Source organism: Geotrypetes seraphini, chromosome 1 (genome assembly GCF_902459505.1).
Source record: "Geotrypetes seraphini chromosome 1, aGeoSer1.1, whole genome shotgun sequence".
Classification (NCBI taxonomy): Eukaryota; Metazoa; Chordata; class Amphibia; order Gymnophiona; family Dermophiidae; genus Geotrypetes; species Geotrypetes seraphini.
Window position 1 is genome coordinate 314901213 of NC_047084.1, and position 18474 is coordinate 314919686.

Genomic DNA, 18474 nt, shown 5'->3' on the forward strand with positions numbered 1-18474 from the left:
TGGCTTGCCAGACAACTAAAAGGGGGTGGGGGGTTGGCAGTGGCCTTGAGCTCAAAGATGGTGGGCACCAAACTTTCTTCCTGCCAAGCCCCATGCCTCCTGCACAAATATAAAATATAAAAATTTAAGTTGGAGCTTCCCAAAGCCCTGTCAGCTGAAGACCTCTTCTCTAGTCCGGCAGCCAGATCTCTTCAAGCTCTATAGCTGGTGGCAGCTCAGAGACATTGTCGCTAGCTGCAGAGCTTGGAGATTTATGGTTGTCAGACCGGAGGAGGTGGTCTTAAACTGTTAGGGTTTTAGGATCCACACCAGCCACAGCAAGAGAGGTGGTTAATTTTTGGTGGACCTGGGCCTGGGATCCCTGTGTGTGTACAGAAAGAAGTGCATATCTGGTTTTATTTCTCCAGTGTTGTAATACTTGCTGAATTTAATTTCTTGGGATTCCCAGTTCAATTTCTATTTGTGATACCCTGTTCTGTATTTGGTAAAGGTCTTTCTGTGTTTTGTGTGTAAAGAAGTTATTTAAAGTTGTTTTATATGTAGTAGTAAAGGGAGGTGGGGATATTGGGGGGGGGGGGGCGAAGGTGCAGAGAGGAGAGGGGATCAGGGGTCTCCTTCCTTAATTTCTGCCCTGGGCCCTAGCATGTCTAAAAGCGGCCATAGAGAGGAGGCAATGTTCTGTTGTGGATTAAGAATTGGTTATTGGATGGTAGGGTTAAATGACCATTTTTCTCAATGGAGGAGGGTAAATAGTGGAGTGCCGCAGGGTTCTGGACTGGGAGTGTGAAGCACAGTGGTTAAAGCACTCTGAGGTTGTGGGTTCAAACCCACATTGCTCCCTGTGACCCTGGGCAAGTCATTTAATACCCCCATTGCCCCAGGTACATTAGATAGATTGTGAGCCCACCGGGACAGACAGGGAAAAATGCTCGAGTACCTGATGAAATTCGGTTGAGCACCTGATAAGATTCATGTAAACCATTCTGAATGGTATAGAAAATTGAATTGAATTAATACATTTATAAATGATCTTTTATGTGAGAAAAGACTAAAGAGGTTAGGGCTCTTCAGCTTGGAAAAGAGTTGGCTGAGAAAGGATATGATTGAGGTTTGCAACATCCTTAGTGGTATAGAATTGGCAAAGAAGAATTGAGTTTTAACTCTTTGAAAAAGTACAAATACCAGGTGGCACTCGATGAAATTACATGAAAATATTTTTTTGTGTTCAAAAATACTTTTAAAACAAATAGGAGGATATATTTTTTCACTCAAAGAATAGTTAAACTCTGGATCTTGCTGCCAGAGGAAGTTCTAACAGTGGTTAGCTTAGCTGGGTTTAAAAAAAGGTTTGGCCAAATTCCTGGAGGAAAGTCCATATTCTGCTATTTAGATACCACTGATTGCCTTGGGATCGATAGCATGGAGTGCTGTTACTATTTGGGTTTCTACCAGGTACTTGTTACCTGAATTGGCCACTGTTGGACACAAGATACTGGGCTAGATGGACCATTGGTCTGACCAGTATGGCTGTTCTTATATCCCTTTTTGGACAAGGCAGATTTGTGAGGCTTTAGAACAATTTTTTGCATTTTATATGGTCTGGAGGTGTATGTGTGTGTGTGAGGAGACAGTCTCCAATGCTTTTCTATTGTAATCCACTTAGATGCAACAGACCACTCTAAACTGATTTTTAAAGCACCCACTGAAGTGTAAAAGACAACTTTCTTTATTGAAAGAAATGTGGACTACAATTCTGGAATTTAATTCTTCAAACTAGGATCTAAAGTAGTCTTTATGACTAACAGTAAGATAACTAATTCATTTACCATATAACGCACCCACCTGTAGAGGAGGAAAAACCAAGAAAAAAAAATTTGGTTCAGAATTTTTTTTCTTCTTGGTTTTTCCTCCTCTACACGTAGGTGCATCTGGTGGTCTGGTGCATCTGGTGCTGGGAAGCTCGCAGCCCAAAGCCACCCGAAACTGCCCACAACCACCCAAAGCTGCCCGCAATCCTCCTGGTAGCTTTTTTAGTGGCGGTGGTCCAGTGCGGTCTCCTGGACAGCTGCCTTTGTCTTAGAAGAGCGACATATAATGCAGGAACATGACCTTTGCACTTCCTGCCTGTCAGTAACTGACTACAACCAATCACAGAGTAGCGCAACCAGGCAGGAAGCACAAAGGTCGCGCTCCTGTGTTGTGTGTCGCTCTTCTAAGACATAGGCAGCCGTCCAGGAGACCACACTGGTCCACCGCCACTAAAAAAGGTACCGGGAAGGGGGGGGGGCGGGGGGAGGTTGCAGTATATTCAGTCTATAAGATGCACCACCTTTTCTCCCCCTTTTTTGGGGTGGAAAAAGTGCATCTTATGGTCCAAAAAATACAGGTATGTTGCTATTTGTTGGTGTTTTTTTTTTCTTCCAGCTTCTGTGGCACTCACAATCCATGGCCACCAAATTATCCACCTCTGCACTTACCTCCCACATGAACTCCCTACTTCTCCAGCTTTGCTTCCTCAGATGTCTGTTAGAGGAATCTTCTTTCCTTTGATATGGTTGAGCTACCAGCTTCCCCTTCTATACATGCTCCAGGCCCTGTGCTATTCGTAGGCTTCTCACTGGATCTGAATGGCAGGAATATTCCTGGAGAAAGGCTCTAGACTCTCTCTATTCAGGTGAGGCTTGTGAAGCATCGTCCTTTATGCCATTTCATATGTTCCAAGCTTAGATCAATGCCAGGATCCTAATGACTCCAAAGCCCTCTGTTCTAAATCAGCTTGGCAGAAAGGAATAGCCAATGATCAAGGCATAGGGAGAACAAGGAATGGAAGCCAAGAACATAGACAAAGATCATTATCCTACCCAAATATGACCATTTATGACCTTGAGATCCTCCCTCTTATAAAGAATCCAGCTGGAAATTTGGTAGGGCCATTGCTCCTTATGCCACTTCCTAAGCATGCTTACCCCCTGCAAGGGCATTAGAAGAAAAGTCTACCTTGAATTATTAGGGACCTGGTGACACCTGAGTCACACATTATGTAGTTGCTCTTAAAAATTAGGCTCACCACTGTTGCTGAAAACTGACCAAACTGTTTTTAGTTACCGTATGTAGGCCCCAGATTATGGGCTTTAATTCTCTATTTCTTACAGAAGAAATAAACTTATTGTTCTTTAGGAACTTATTAAAAGCTTATTTATTTAAACAAGTTTGTGATATGACCCATGTTGATGGTTCTGTTTTGGTTTATTATTAATTTACTGTATTAGGTTTTATAATTTAGTAACTTTTTATCATGCTGGTTTTGCTATTTTTAAATGTAATCTGTTTTGCTGCTATTGTGAAAGTCAGACTATCAACTTTTAAGGAATCAAATTAGATCAAATAAAAATCAAGCAATGGCTGAAATTAGAGGCCTGTTGTGTAGCGTGATATCTTCCTAAATTTCCATGGCTCCATTGATTTACAGTGCAGTTCCACTAATTTGCATGGCATTTCCTCTGGCTTACAGTGTGCTCCTTCTGGTTTGCATCACAGTACCAGTGATTTACTTTGTGGTTCCACAGATTTTCATTACAGCTATATAAGTTAACTTGAAGGCTCAACACAATTAAACTGTAGCAACATTATTTTACATCGTGGATCTATAAGACTGATTCGAATTTTGATAGTCTTAGGCAATTCAGAGAATGGCAAATGATTTACCTCTCTCCGTGTGTTTTATTAATGCAGTCAATCAGCTCCAAACTATCAATATACAGAGAGAGAGAGAGAGAGACTGTCTCTGGGAAAAGGTGACTAAAGTAGTGGATATAAAATGTTGAAAATGACTGATTTTTCATGTTTTGGGTCCATAAGGAGTCTGCAAAAGTTAGACGCATGAACTTCTGTAACATTTTTACATTTTTTTTTTCACATATAAATGATGGGGTTTGGACTGCAGTATTACAAATTGTTTAACAAAATTCATGAAAATTTTTTTTTTTTTTGGTTTCTCGTGATTTTCATCCTCTTTCCCACAGAGATGGTCACATATTATTCAGGGTTTGGAGAGTGTAGGTACAGTGTTTTGACTAGAAGGAAGTGGCAGGTTTATTTTATGCTAATTATCAAACATTTTATACAGCCATTCAATATACTATCGCAACATTTTATATCGCATTACAACTATAAAGGAGAAAGAGAGAAAAGAGGACTAAAAGCATAAAGATGCACCCACACTGATTTACACTTCTCCCTCAATATTCGTGGGGGTTAGGGGCAGAGCCGGCCCGCGAATATTAAAAAAATGCGAATAATATTCGGGCCGGTTCTGCTCCTAACCACCGCTTCCCCCGGCTATTTTAAGCCCCCTTAAGCCTTACTTGGTGGTCCAGCGGGTTTTCAGGCAGGAACGATCTTCCCACGCTCCTGCCCCGTGCAGATCACTCACAGGAAATGGCTGCATTGAGCTTCCATAGTCTCTTGAGCCATTTCCTGTGAGCGATCTGCACGGGGCAGGAGCGTGGGAAGATCGCTCCTGGCCCGAAAACCTGCTAGACCATCAGGTTAGGCTTAAGGGGGGGGGGTTACAGGGCTTAAAATAGCCTGAAAAATAAAAAATGCATTTTTTGGTTTAAAACCGCGAATAAGCGAATCCGTAGATACGGAATTCGCGAATACGGAGGGGGAAGTGGTATTTTAGTTAATAATCGCCTTTTAGAATTTTTTTTGACAGCAATGTATGATTTAAAGCTTGCTTGTATTTCTGAATTGATTGAATTTGCGCTCTATCCCTGTTTATAAAAGGGATGATTAATGATGTTGTTTAGGCATGTCTATGTTATATGTGATAATCATAGGGAAACAAGATTTTATGTATGTGATATGGAAACCGCATAGTTGTATGCGGTATATAAATTTTTAAATAAATAAATAAAGCACCTACGGAGGCACAATTCTGGCACTGATTTTTTTAGTCTCCGGTAGGCGCCTAAAACTCAGTTTAAAATGTCATTTGAATGGCAATTTTTATTTTTTACTGAGCATGGGCACCTACTGGTGCCTAGAAAATCAGCGCCAGTTAGAGAATCCAGGCCTTAGCACCTATAACTGAGTGCTAACAATGAATTACTGGGTTTCATTGGTAAGAATTTAGATTAATGTGTATGTCTTGCTAGGCACTATTCTATAAAGATGCGCATGGAAATCTTTTAGCACACAACTGGAAAGTGGGTGTGGCCATGGGAGGATCATGGGCAGATCAGGGGCGTTCACCAAAGATGAACACAATAAAATAGAATTTGTCCCTAATTTATGCAGAATGATTTATACCAGATGTCAACTGGTATAAATCCTCACACCCACAGTTCAACGCGGATCCCAGTGCTACGCGTAGGGCTACCAGACATCCGGATTTCCCCGGATATGTTCTCCTTTTGAGGACATGTCCATGGGTCTGGATGGCTTTTCAAAACTTTGTCCGGGTTTTGAAAAGCTTCCTGACATAATTGCGTTGGGAAGGAGCGTCCGCGCATGTGGGGATGCAACGTGGTGAAGTCACGCGCATACATGTGCGCATGTGACATCATTGTGTCATGTCCCCACATGCCCAGATGCTGTCTGGGGGCAGGGTTGGGAGGGCGGGAAAGAGGCAGAACTGGGTGGTTCTGGGGGCGTGGCCATGGGTCCGGATTTTCCTGAAGGAAAATCTGGTAACCCTAGCTATGCGCTGTTCTATAAAGGGTGCCTGACTCGTAGTGCCATTTATAGAATAGTGCTTTACATTACATTAGTGATTTATATTACATTAGTGATTTTTATTCCGCCATTACCTTGCGGTTCAAGGCGGATTACAGAAGAGGATTTCTGGACATGTCCAGAAGTGTTACAGAGTAGAGCGAGTTGCTTCAGAGGATTGAAATGTTTCATACAAGTTTCAAGTTTATTCATGGCTTGATATACCGACCATCACATGTATCTGGGCGGTTTACAATATTAAAAATTAGAAATGTCTAATACAATTTTTGAAACAGGTGAGATAAAATAAAAAGAGGGTAAACCTAAAACTATGACAAATTAAGACTGATTAGAAACGAGAGGTTCTGGGGGATAGAGAAGTTTTAATTACAATCTATATATATATATAAAATCGGAGGTATGTATGTGTGTATGTGTGTATGTGCCGCGATCACGCAAAAACGGCTTGCCCGATTTGAACGAAACTTGGTATGCAGATCCCTCACTACCTGGGGTGATATGTTCTGGGGGTCTCGCGGCCCACCTGCACACATGGGCGGAGCTACAAACAGAAAATCAGATTTCACCCATTCAAGTCAATGGGAAAAATGTAAAAAGCTGTGGGACCGATTTGAACGAAACTTGATATGCAGATCCCTCACTACCTGGGGTGATATGTTCTGGGGGTCTCGCGGCCCACCTGCACACGTGGGCGGAGCTACAAACAGAAAATCTTATTTCACCCATTCATGTCAATGGAAAAAATGTAAAAAGCTGTGGGATCTCCAGTTATTTTACTTAGCAACCTTGACCCACCAAAACTTTGCAATGGCACAAGGCTTTGTGTAAAGAGGTTACTGTCCAATGTAATTGAAGCGACTATCTTAACCGGAAAGGGACAAGGTGAAACCGTATTTATCCCGCGGATACCACTCATTCCAACAGATCTTCCTTTTCAGTTTAAGAGATTGCAAATTCCAGTGAGACTTGCATTCTCTATCACAATCAACAAATCACAAGGACAGACTATTACATACTGTGGAGTGGATTTAAGATCCCCCTGTTTTTCCCATGGACAACTCTATGTTGCTTGCTCAAGGGTGGGTTCACCCAAGAATTTATATGTTCTTGCTCCTGGAGGTGAAACTAAAAATGTTGTTTATAATCAAGTTTTGTGTTAGTAATATTTCACATTATTATTTGAATATTGTACTTTTTATAAAGCTGTAAAAAAATAATTTATTTCACCACTATAAAGTATCTTTTTTTGAATCCATTTACAGTGTTATTGCTATAATTAAATACCCGTGCAACGCCGGGGCATCAGCTGGTGATAAATAAAAATAAAAGGGAGGGTAAAGGGATGGGGAATAACGAGAGGGAAACAGGGATATCACTTCTTTTAAAAGCTATTTTTATTCCCTCTGCTTATTTCCCACTTATTGGTAGGCATCTTTAAAGAGAAATTTTTGAGATTTGTTTTAAATTTATTTAGGGAATTTTCATTGTGAAGATAAAATGGCATTGCATTCCAGAGCGAGGGTGCAACTACTGAGAAAAAAAGGTCAATAGGTTTTGATTCGTAGATCTAAGAGCCCTAGAAGGGGTATGTGGAGTTAGATATTTATCTAGAAATCCAGGGAGGTGAGAGGTCTTGATTTTAAAAGTTAGAAGAAGAATTTTATATGTAGTTTGGTGAGAGACCGGTAACCAGTTAGTTTTCATGGATTTCTTGAATAGCAGGGTTTTTATTTCTTTTCTGAAAGTTTTGTACTCTGGGGGTCCTTAATACAATACAGTACTATTATTCTGCTATTAATTCCCTCAGCTCTATGCGGACTACAAATTTAATATACTGGATAACAAGAAACATCCAGGAATTACATAAAAGTCATAAGACCCATTCTTATATTTCCACCTTGTACTTCCCAAATTCAAATCAGTTTAGATATTCTTCAAAAATATTGCCTTGACTATCTTTCTAAATTTGAGAAAGTTCATAATCTGTCTCACTTCCAACTGATTGATATTGGGAAGTAGAAACAAACATTTTCTTATATTTCACTCCTTTAATTGAGGGGTACTTTAACATTTGACAATTCCTGCAATCAAAAGATGATTTCATAAAAGACAAGATTACTAATTGAATCAAGTAGGAAGATCCCCAACCATGATATATCTTAAGCATTAAAATACTCACTTTAAATCTAATTCTGACTTCTCTTGGTAACAAATGTAAATATCTTAACAATGGGAGTGATATCATCATATATACTAGCAGATAAAATAAGCTTTGCTGCAGTATTTTGAATAATCTGCATTTTTCTAATAAGGGCCTTATTATAGCTAACATATATAGTGCTCCCCTGCGAATTCGCAGTCCGTGATTCATGGTCCCGGTCATTCGCGGTATTTCCGATTGTGAATGACTGGGCAGGAGAGGGCAGCCGGAGCGCCAGCAAGTGAAGGAAATTACTCGTGGTATGCTCTGACCGCCTCTTCCTGTACTAAAGTCGAGTCTCACCAATCAAGAGCTGCTTTGACACGTAGCTCCTGATTGGTGGGGGTGGGGGGTAGGAGTTGCCTGGCCAGGAGGGCTTGGGGTCCCTCCTGGCCCGATCGTCGGAGAGGGTCGTGGCTAGTGGGGCAAGAGGGCTTGGGCTCCCTCTTGCCCCGATGTTGTCTTGGAGGATTGTGGCTGTTGGGGCAAGAGGGCTTGAGCTCCCTCTTGCCCCGATGTTGTCTTGGAAGGTTGCGGCTGGCAGGGCAAGAGGGCTTGGGCTCCTTCTTGACCTGATGTTGTCGGGGAATGTTGCGGCTCACGGGGCAAGAGGGCTTGGGCTACCTCTTGCCCCGATGTTGTTGGGGGGGGGGGATTCTGTAACCGGTGTTGTTTTTGACAGACACTGGTTACAGAATCCATCTTTTAGGCAAAGGACTAGCTCCTCCTTCGCCTAAAAGCTCTTGTTTTGGGTATTTGGGAGTTAGGCTTTTTTAGGTTGATTATATGTTGTTAGTGTAGATGTAGTGGTGGTTTGGGCGTTTAAACAGCTGAATGTAGAGGCAGGCCATTATAAAAAAAAACAAAAACCTCCTTTTGGGCGTTTTTTTTTGATAATGGACATTTTCCCTGCTTCTACTTTCAATGTTTAAGGCCGTAAGCCAAAAGGGGACTTAGTCGTTTTTTAAAATTATGACCCTCCACACGTACTCGTATTGCATGACCTCACTCATTTGGAACAGTCACGACACTCCTGCAGCCAGAGAGAAAACAGTCACTATACTCCTGCAGTGTCAGAGAGAGAAGAACCATCGGCTCAGTTGTGATGATGTAATGTGTGTATACTATATGTACTCATATTGCAAGACTTTGCTTGTTTAGAACAGTCACTACACTCGCAGTGTCAGAGAGAAAAGAACCATTGGCTCAGTTGTGATGTGTGTATGTACTGTATGTACTTGTATTGTAAGACATTTTGTGATGTGTGTATATACTGTATGTACTTGTATTGTAAGACATTTTGAGCATTGGATCCTCAAAAAAGGAAAAAAACTGAATGTTATCAGTGTAAAATCTATATGATACTCCTGAGTGTTGAAAGACCTTACATAAAGACTACAAATACAAATTAAATAGTATCATGGATAATGCAGAATTCTGTGGAACCCCAGCAGGTAATAAATGATTACAAGAAAATTGATGTAGCCCAGTTAATTTTAGCCTTCACAATGAAATAAGGGGAGACAGATCATAAAATCTTTGCTCCTTGTTTTATGTCTTTTAAAGCGTATGTGTGACCATCTCTGGGAAAACATTACTCAAGTCTGGTGCTGAGTGGAAGAGTAGTCTAGCGGTTAAAGTGCCAGGCTTGATATTCACGGGTGTCACTGCTCCTTGTGACTTTGGCCAAGTCACTTTACCCTCCATTACCTCAGAAAAATACCTACCTAGTGTACTTGAATATAACTCACCTTGAACCTTGAAGCCTGTTAGGGTGTACTGTGAGAGTATTAAGAGAGATGTTTTGTTAGATGCTCTGGTGAGTCAATTTTTATAAGGTTTCGATAAGTGGCTTTCTGGTCTCTGAAATTGCTGATGTGGAGTGTGCATGGGTTGGACCACCCCATTAAAAGGAAGAAAGTGCTTACTTATCTCCATTATATGAGATTCATAGTAGCTGTTTTGCAGGAAAGCTATCCATCTTTGGCTAAACATATAGGGCTCCTTTTACTAAGCTGCGATAGTTTTTAGCACACGCTAAACCTGCGCTACGCGGTTAGAACTAACGCCAGCTCAATGCTGGCATTAAGGTCTAGCGTGCCCGGCAATTCAGCGCACGCTAAAACCACTATCACTGCTTAGTAAAAGGAGCCCATAAAGTTGAAGGGTACTTGGGTTGAGCACCTTGTTTTTCTCTGAGACACGCACTTAGGCTAATAGAGGAATTGCTATTTTATTTTCTAAATCTGGCTTTTCTGTGGTTCAAGATATAATTTCTGACTTAGAGGGGAGCTATAATGCCAAGAGAATGAAATACAGTAATGTATTATTAACTCTAGCTAATTTTTACACACCAAATGCTGTTTTATCTAAATTCTTATATAAGCCTCTTTTTTTAAGTTTTGAAATTATATGTAAAAACTTAAATATGTTTGGAGGGGGGGGGGAGGATTGATTTCAACCGTATACCATATTATCATCTTTGGATAAATTGAGGAATAAACTACTCCATACTTCTGGGAGGAAAGTTTTACATGTCCAGGTGAAAGAATTAGGGCTGCATGATTTATGGAGGGAAACTCATGCCGGCGAATAAGACTATGCTTATTTATCTGTTGCTCATAAATCTTTTTCCATTATAGTTTTCTGGTTTCTTTCGGGGAAATTGGTTAGCATTACTGATTCCTGTGAGAGAGACCAGATTAAGATATCTGACCTGCTTCTGCTAGTTTTCAGTTAGAGGATTTAGAAGAGAGCAGAAATGCAACGGTAGCATAAGAAGAGTTTGTTGACTTTAATTATGATAAAGTATACATTGTTTTATGTATCCTATATCCTATATCTAATTGAAATCCCTTCCCCACCCACCTAAAATTAATAAACTCTTTGCATGCAATTTCAAAAATTTTTAAACATATAAAAGAATTTTGGTAAAACAACATTCTGTTATTATAAATTAGAACATAATCACTGCCATACTGAAACAGACCAAAAGGTCCATTAAGCCCAGTATCCTGTTTCTAACAGTAGCTAATCCAGTTCATAAGTATCTGGCAAGATTTCAAAAGAGTAAACAGATATACTGCTTGTCCCAGGGGACCAAAGGAAAAGGAGGCTGACAGACAAGAAAAGACCCTCTCAAGAGGGTCTGCACTCCACAGCCCAGTAGAGTAAGGAGGCAGTTTGGCCCTCAGTCCCTCCTTATCCCACAGGAGCACCATCAAAAAATCAGCCCGATCTCGGCCCCACCCACCCATGATGTCAGACGATTGAGACCCAAAGGAAAGGAGGCCGATTGACAGGTAATGATTCTCTCCAGAGGGTTTGCACACCACAATCCAGCTTGGTAAGGAGACAGTTTGGCCTTCATTCCCTCCTTACCCCACTGAATCACCATCAAAAATTGGCCTGAATTCGACCCTACCCAGCTGTGATGTTTCCCTTGAGTCCCCAGCATTTGACAAGGCTGACAGACAGGTGGACCCCTGATGGCAGGTCCCTGCTGAGGAGCCACGCCAAAAGGCCCTTTGTGTGCCACTTTGTGCGGACCAAGCAGAACTAAAAGAAAACCAGACCCAGAAGAACCACTCCCCTGGAACTCCAAGATGCACAGAAAAAAACACTAATTAAAGAACTCCAACGAGAAGCAGCAAACAAATCCCACACTTCAAACACCTAACACCACAGGTGAGAACATAAAACATACGAGTTATACAAAATGACAATTTAAATACCTAACACTATTTCTACCTGCTTCCTCCCCCCCACCCAAAAAAAAATCAAAACTACCCTACCAAAGGATTACACTACAGAATTATATGTAGAGATATCAGGAAACAGGAAGGGAACCTAGAACTCAAAATCCACCACACCAGGGCATACATTAAAGCTAGCCAAAATGCTGTGGATACTACTAATAAATATATGGCTAACATCCATTAGATGCAGGGGTCTCAAAGTCCCTCCTTGAGGGCTGCAATCCAGTCGGGTTTTCAGGATTTCCCCAATGAATATGCATGAGATCTATGTGCATGCACTGCTTTCATTGCATATTCATTGGGGAAATCCTGAAAACCCGACTGGATTGCGGCCTTCAAGGAGGAACTTTGAGATCCCTGCATGATTAGAGGCATATTAAGTCAACAAACAAATCCAAATCTAGGAAACAAAATTCCAATTATTATAATTGATATAAAAAAGTTAAAGCCTATCACATCAGCCAACATCTCTCGAAGTCGCCCAACCAACTACGAGGGCAAAATGTCTCACATTATTGAAAGAATCAATTCCCAATGCAGAAAATATAAGAAAGGAAATCCTACAACTAATGCCCTTAGGAACCTACAGACAATAACTCAGGTAAGACCTGAACCTCTCCCAGCACCAATTCCAATACCATGCCAGTACATAAACATAGAAACATGATTGCAGATAAAGGCCAAATGGCCCATCCAGTCTGCCCATCTGCAGTAACCATTATCTTTTCCTCTCTCTAAGAGATCCTACGTGCCTATCCCATGCTTTCTTGAATTCAGACACAGTCTCTGTCTCCACCACTTCTGGGAGACTCTTCCATACATCCACCACCCTTTCTGTAAAACAGTATTTCCTTAGATAACTCCTGAGCCTATCACCTCTTAACTTCATCCTATGCCCTCTCATTCCAGAGCTTCCTTTCAAATGAGACTCGACTCATGTGCATTTACACCATGTAGGTTTTTAAACGTCTCATTCATATTTCTCCTCTCCCACCTTTCCTCCAAAGTATACATATTGAGATCTTTAAGTCTGTCTCCATACACCTTATGACGAATACCATGCATCATTTTAGTAGCCTTTCTCTGGACCAACTCCATCCTTTTTATATCTTTTTGAAGGTGCAGCCTCCAGAATTGTACACAATATTCTAAATGAGGTCTCACCAGAGTCTTATACAGGGGCATCAATACTTCATTTTTCCTACTGGTCATACCTCTCCCTATGCAACCTAGCATCCTTCTAGCTTTTGCTGTCACCTTTTCAATCTGTTTGTCCACCTTAAGATCATCGCATAAAATCACACCCACGTCCCGCTCTTCTGTTGTGCACATAAGTTCTTCACCCCCTAAACTATACCATTCCTTTGGGGTTTTGCAGCCCAAATGCATGACCTTGCAATTCTTATCATTAAATTGTAGCCGCTAAATTTCAGAGCATTCTTCAAACTTCGATAGGTCTTTCTTCATGTTATTCACACCATCCGGGGTGTTTACTCTATTGCAGATTTTGATATCTGCAAAGAGGCAAATCTTACCTGACAGCCCTTCAGCAATATCACTTATTAAAATATTTTTTAAAAAAACAGGTCCAAGAACAGAACCTTGAGGCACACAAGTGGCAACATCCCTTTCCTCAGAGCGATCTCTTCTCGTGTCCAAATGGCTTGGGTTTGGACGCTTTGAACTTGGACATTTTTGTTTTTGAAAATGCCATAAAAGGTTAGACATCCTGGTGGGCAAGATGTCTAAGTAGGCGATTTAAAAAAAAAAAAAAAATTACAGCTCAAGCCTAAGGTTTTGGCAGTGGGAGCAACTTTCTTCCTCAAATTTCCATGTAAATGTTTGCTTGCCTATGCAAGTGATAAATATGTGTTTATGGATCCTATTCAGTTGGAGGATTACCTTAAAGATAAACCTGTATTGAAAGTTTCATAAATGTTTCTTTGGTTGTGGATAATTAGTGATTAATGGGGAAAAAGAGGCCAATTAAGCCTGCCTGATAGAGAAAATGATTTATCCTATATAATAAAACCCTAGCCGCGCATGCGCACTCTTACCTGTGTGCTTCCGTGATCTCTGATCTGTGATCAGTAGGTCCGTGGACAGCAGGAGTGCATATGCGGCGGCCAGACAAATCGGAAAGTGGAGAAACACAGCACAGCCGGTGACTACCCCCTCCCACCCTCACTCACCGCCAAAACCAGCTACTTTTAAGCCTCCAACTTCTCGCTGGCTCACCTGCGTTTAAATTCAGAGAAAAGCACTGCACCGTGCTACCACTGGCCTCGCCGTCTTCTGTCCACTGCGGCCCGCCCTCTCTGACTACTTCCTGTTTCCGCTAGGGTTGGCCGCAGTGGAGCGGTAGAGCGGTGCAATGCTTTTCTCTGAATTTAAACGCAGTGGCTGGGAAATGCTGCTGCTGCACAGGGAAGGCCGGGAAATGCTGATGCTGCACAGGAAAGGCCGGGAAATGCTGCTGCTGCACAGGGAAGTGTGCGTGTGGGGGAAATGCAGCTGCTGCACAGGGAAGTGTGTGTGTGTGGGGGGGAAATGCTGCTTCTGCACAGGGAAGGCCGGGAAATGCTGCTGCTGCACAGGGAAGGGTGGGAAATGCTGCTGCTGCACAGGGAAGTGTGTGTGTGTGTGGGAAATGCTGCTTCTGCACAGGGAAGGCCGGGAAATGCTGCTGCTGCTGCACAGGGAAGTGTGTGTGTGTGGGAAATGCTGCTGCTGCACAGGGAAGTGTGTGTGGGGGGAGAGGGGGAGAAATGCTGCTGCTGCACAGAGAAGGGCAGGAAATGCTGCTTCTGCACAGGGAAGGGTGGGAGGGAAATGCTGCTGCACAGGGAAGTGGAAGAGACGGAGAGGGAAAGGGGGCCTGGGAGCAATCTTGGTTTGCTTTGGGGGAGGGGAGACAGAAGGGGGCCATGGAGAGACAGAAAGACAGGCAGGCAGGCAGCGCATTAGAACGAAAGACAGACACACAGAAAGACAGCAGGCAGGGAGAGAGACAGACAGAAAGAAAGAAAGACATACAGGGTGCCAGAGAGAGAACCAGAAAGAAAGAAGGACAGACAGCGGGAGGGAGAAAGACAGAAAGAAAGGAAGAGAGAGACAGGGGCAGGGAGAGACACAGAAAGTAAGAAAGAAAGACTGACAGACATATTCTAGCACCCCCTTAATGTAACGGACTTAAACACTAGTTTAATATAATTTCTTTCTCTTAAGGCATTAAGTGATTCCAATAATGTGAACTGTATCTTTGAAAGAAAAAAAAAGATTTATTTTCTTTTTCCTTTTCTTGATTTATTTAACTGTGGATTTTCCTGTATTTTGTTATTTTTGTATGTAACAAATATTAAATAAAGTATTAAAAAAAAACCCAGAGCTCTGAAATTCAAGTGAGGATAGCATATATAGTAGGGGTGATCAACAGTGTCAACAGCAGCAGACAGGTCGAGAAGGATGAGGATAGAATAGAGGCCTTTGGATCTGGCTCGGAACAGGTCATTGGAAACTTAGTAAGGGCAGTTTCTGTAGAATGCAAAGGGCAAAAGCCTGATTGAAGTGGGTCAAAAATAGCTTGAGATGAAATGAAGTCAAGATATTGACAATGAACAGCAAGTTCAAGTAACTTGGATAAGAAAGGGAGAAAGGAGATTGGGTGATAGGGTCTAGTGAGGGGTTTTTGAGACTACGGCATGTTTGAAGACATCAGGAACAGTTACAGTGGAAAGTGAAAGATTGAGGATATGACAGAAGGGATGACAGTAGGAGAAGGGATGACAGTAGGAGAGATAGTGCTGATTAGATGGGTGGGAATAGGATCAGAGGAACAGGTAGTGAGTTTGGAGGAGGAAAGAAAAAGTGCATTTTCCTATGCAGCGATTTCAGAAAAGGAAGAAAAGGTGGCAGGGGTTGAGGGAAGGCTAACAGAATAGACTGGAGGAAAAAGAGGTGGAGGTGACCTGGTTGAGAATTCAAGGTTAATCTTGTGAACCATTGTTGTAGAAGTACTCAGCCATAGTCTGGTGAGAATGTGAAGGAAAAATTGCAGGTGAGGGCTCTTTGAGTAGATAATTCAGTGTGGCAAAGAGATGGAACAAGCAGATGAAGCATTCAAGAGATAAAGAGGTTGTGAATATAAGCAAGCTTATTGGAGACAGAGAAGACATTCCACAGGACATATGAAAAGGGGGGTGGGGGAGGAGAGGAACAGAAATTAGATTTGAGACATTGCAGTGTGATCTGCATGATTAGAGTGAGAATTGATTAGGAGGATCAGGATTGGGACTGATGTCCCCAGCAGAGAGAAAAAGAAGGAGCAAGAAAGTAGGGCCAAAAATAGGAGAGACATGCCAACAGCACCACAGGCGAAAGGCACTTAGGAAGAATGAGGATAGTTGAATGAGCGGAAGGAAATGTTGAAGCTTCAGAGCTGAGAAGGTTCTAAGAGAGAGATTGTAGAGGCTCAGCATTAAAGACAGTTTTCACAGCAACCTGTGAACTGCATATATTTGCTCGAGGAGAGAGCTACTGATTAAAAGGCTTCTTTGGACCTGTTTAGGACCATTTTGAGACTTTGGGGAGTAGCAAGTGGGAAAGAGGCCTGGAAAACTGTGAAGTCAGGCCAAGCACGCTATAATTCATAGGGATGTGAATCTTCTCACCCTAAGCAAAAAGCGCTCCTTGAGGAGAGAACTCTGGCTGGTTTCAGCCTCTTAGTTTGAAACTGAACTCTGAAGACTTTCTTAGAGATCAGACTCCACAGGTGACCCTTGAGGGGAGGAATCCTGGCCTAGTGTCTAACCCTCAGTAAGCCTAGGTTCAAATTACTCTTATAGGGAAGGGATTGGGATTTGTGTCCCGCCTCTTTGTAGTTATACAACCACATTCAAAGCGGTTTACATAAAGGTACTTCAAGCATTTTTCCCTGTCTGTCCCGGTGGGCTCACAATCTATCTCATGTATCTGGGGCAGTGGAGGATTAAGTGACTTGCCCAGGGTCACAGGGTGCAGTGCAAGGTTTGAACCCACAACCTCAGGGTGCTGAGGCTGTAGCTCTAACCACTGTGCCACACTCTCCTGGTGTACTATATTATACTACAGTAAAAAACCTTGGTTTACGAGCATAATACGCTCAAAAACCATGCTTGTAATCCAAAATACTCGTATATCAAAGTGAATTTCCCCATAAGAAATAATGGAAACTCAGACGATTCGTTCCACAACCCAAAAACTTTAGTACAAAATACTGTATGTACTTGTATTGCAAGACCTCACTTGTTTAGAACAATCACTACACTCCCGCAGCGTCAGAGAGAGAAGAACCATCGGCTCAGTTATGATGATGCGACACATGTATAATGTATGTACTTGTGTTGCAAGACTTTGCTTTTTAGAACAGTCCTGCAGCGTCAGAGAGAGAAGAACCATTGGCTCAATTGTGATGTGTGTATACTAAATGTACTTGTATTGCAAGACATTGCTTGCCTATGAAGTTAAAATTTAATAAAATGTTTTGTTTGTCTTGCAAACCAAGATACTTGCAATCCAAGGTTTTACTGTACTCTTAAATTACCTTCCACATTTCCTCAGCTGATCTTAACAATGACAATCTCCACAAACCAGAAACACCTAACCCCCAAACCCTCCCACCCTTTCCCCACACCTGAAGAGGTACTGAAGGAGGATCTGCTCTGTTAATGAGAAGAAACATCCATTGGCATATCTTTTAAATAACCACCTTAGGATCCTAAATTTCTATTGAATATGGATGCCCTATTTTACTCCTAGTGAGCATCTTACTACAAGAATATGACTGAGTAATTGTTTAACTTCTCTTCTCCATCATTGAAAACTACTACTACTAGTATTAATGATTTGTATAGTGCTACCAGACGTATGCAATGCTGTACAGAGTTACAAAGAATACAGTCCCTGATCAAAGAGCTTACAATCTAAACAGACAAACAGGATGTCATGGATACAGTTAAGGTGAACGGTTAATCTCATGGCTGGGCTGGAGGTCAGTGGGGAGTAGAGCTATGGATTGAAGGCTATATCAAAAAGGTGGGGTTTCAGCCTGCTTATAAACAAGGGAAGGGGCTTGGCGAACAAACTCGGGTAATTTATTCCAGGCATAGGGGGCAGCTAGATGAAAGGAACGAAGTCTGGAATTGGCAGGGGAGGAGAAGGGTACAGCTAAGAGTGGCTTATCTGAGGAATGGAGTTCTCTGGGAGGTGTATAAGGAGAGAGAAGCAAGGAGAGGTATTGAGGGGCATCAGAATGAAGACACTTGTAGGTCAGCAATAGGAGCTTGAACTGTATGCAAAGACGGATAGGGAGCCAGTGAAGTGATTTAAGGAGAGGGGTGAGATGAGTGTAGCGAGGTTGGTAGATGAATCGTGCAGCAGTGTTTTGCACAGATTGCAGGGGAGAGAGGCAGCACTACAGGAGACCAGTTAGAAGTAGATTGCAGTAATCTAAGCATGAGGTTACGAAAGTGTGGACAAGGGTCCGGGTAGTGTGCTCAGAGAGGAAGGGATGAATTTTGGTGATGTTGTAGAGATAGAAGTGACAGGCCGTAACAGATATGCATAGAAAATGAGAGGTTGGAATCGAAGATGACTCCAAGGTTGTGAGCAGAGGAGACTGGAATGCTGACAGTATTATTTACTGAGATGGAGAACGGAGGAGGAGGAGGAGCAGAGGGTTTAGGAGGAAAGAAGAGCAGCTCAGTCTTGGACATGAAACCTGAAGGGAGTCCATGGAAT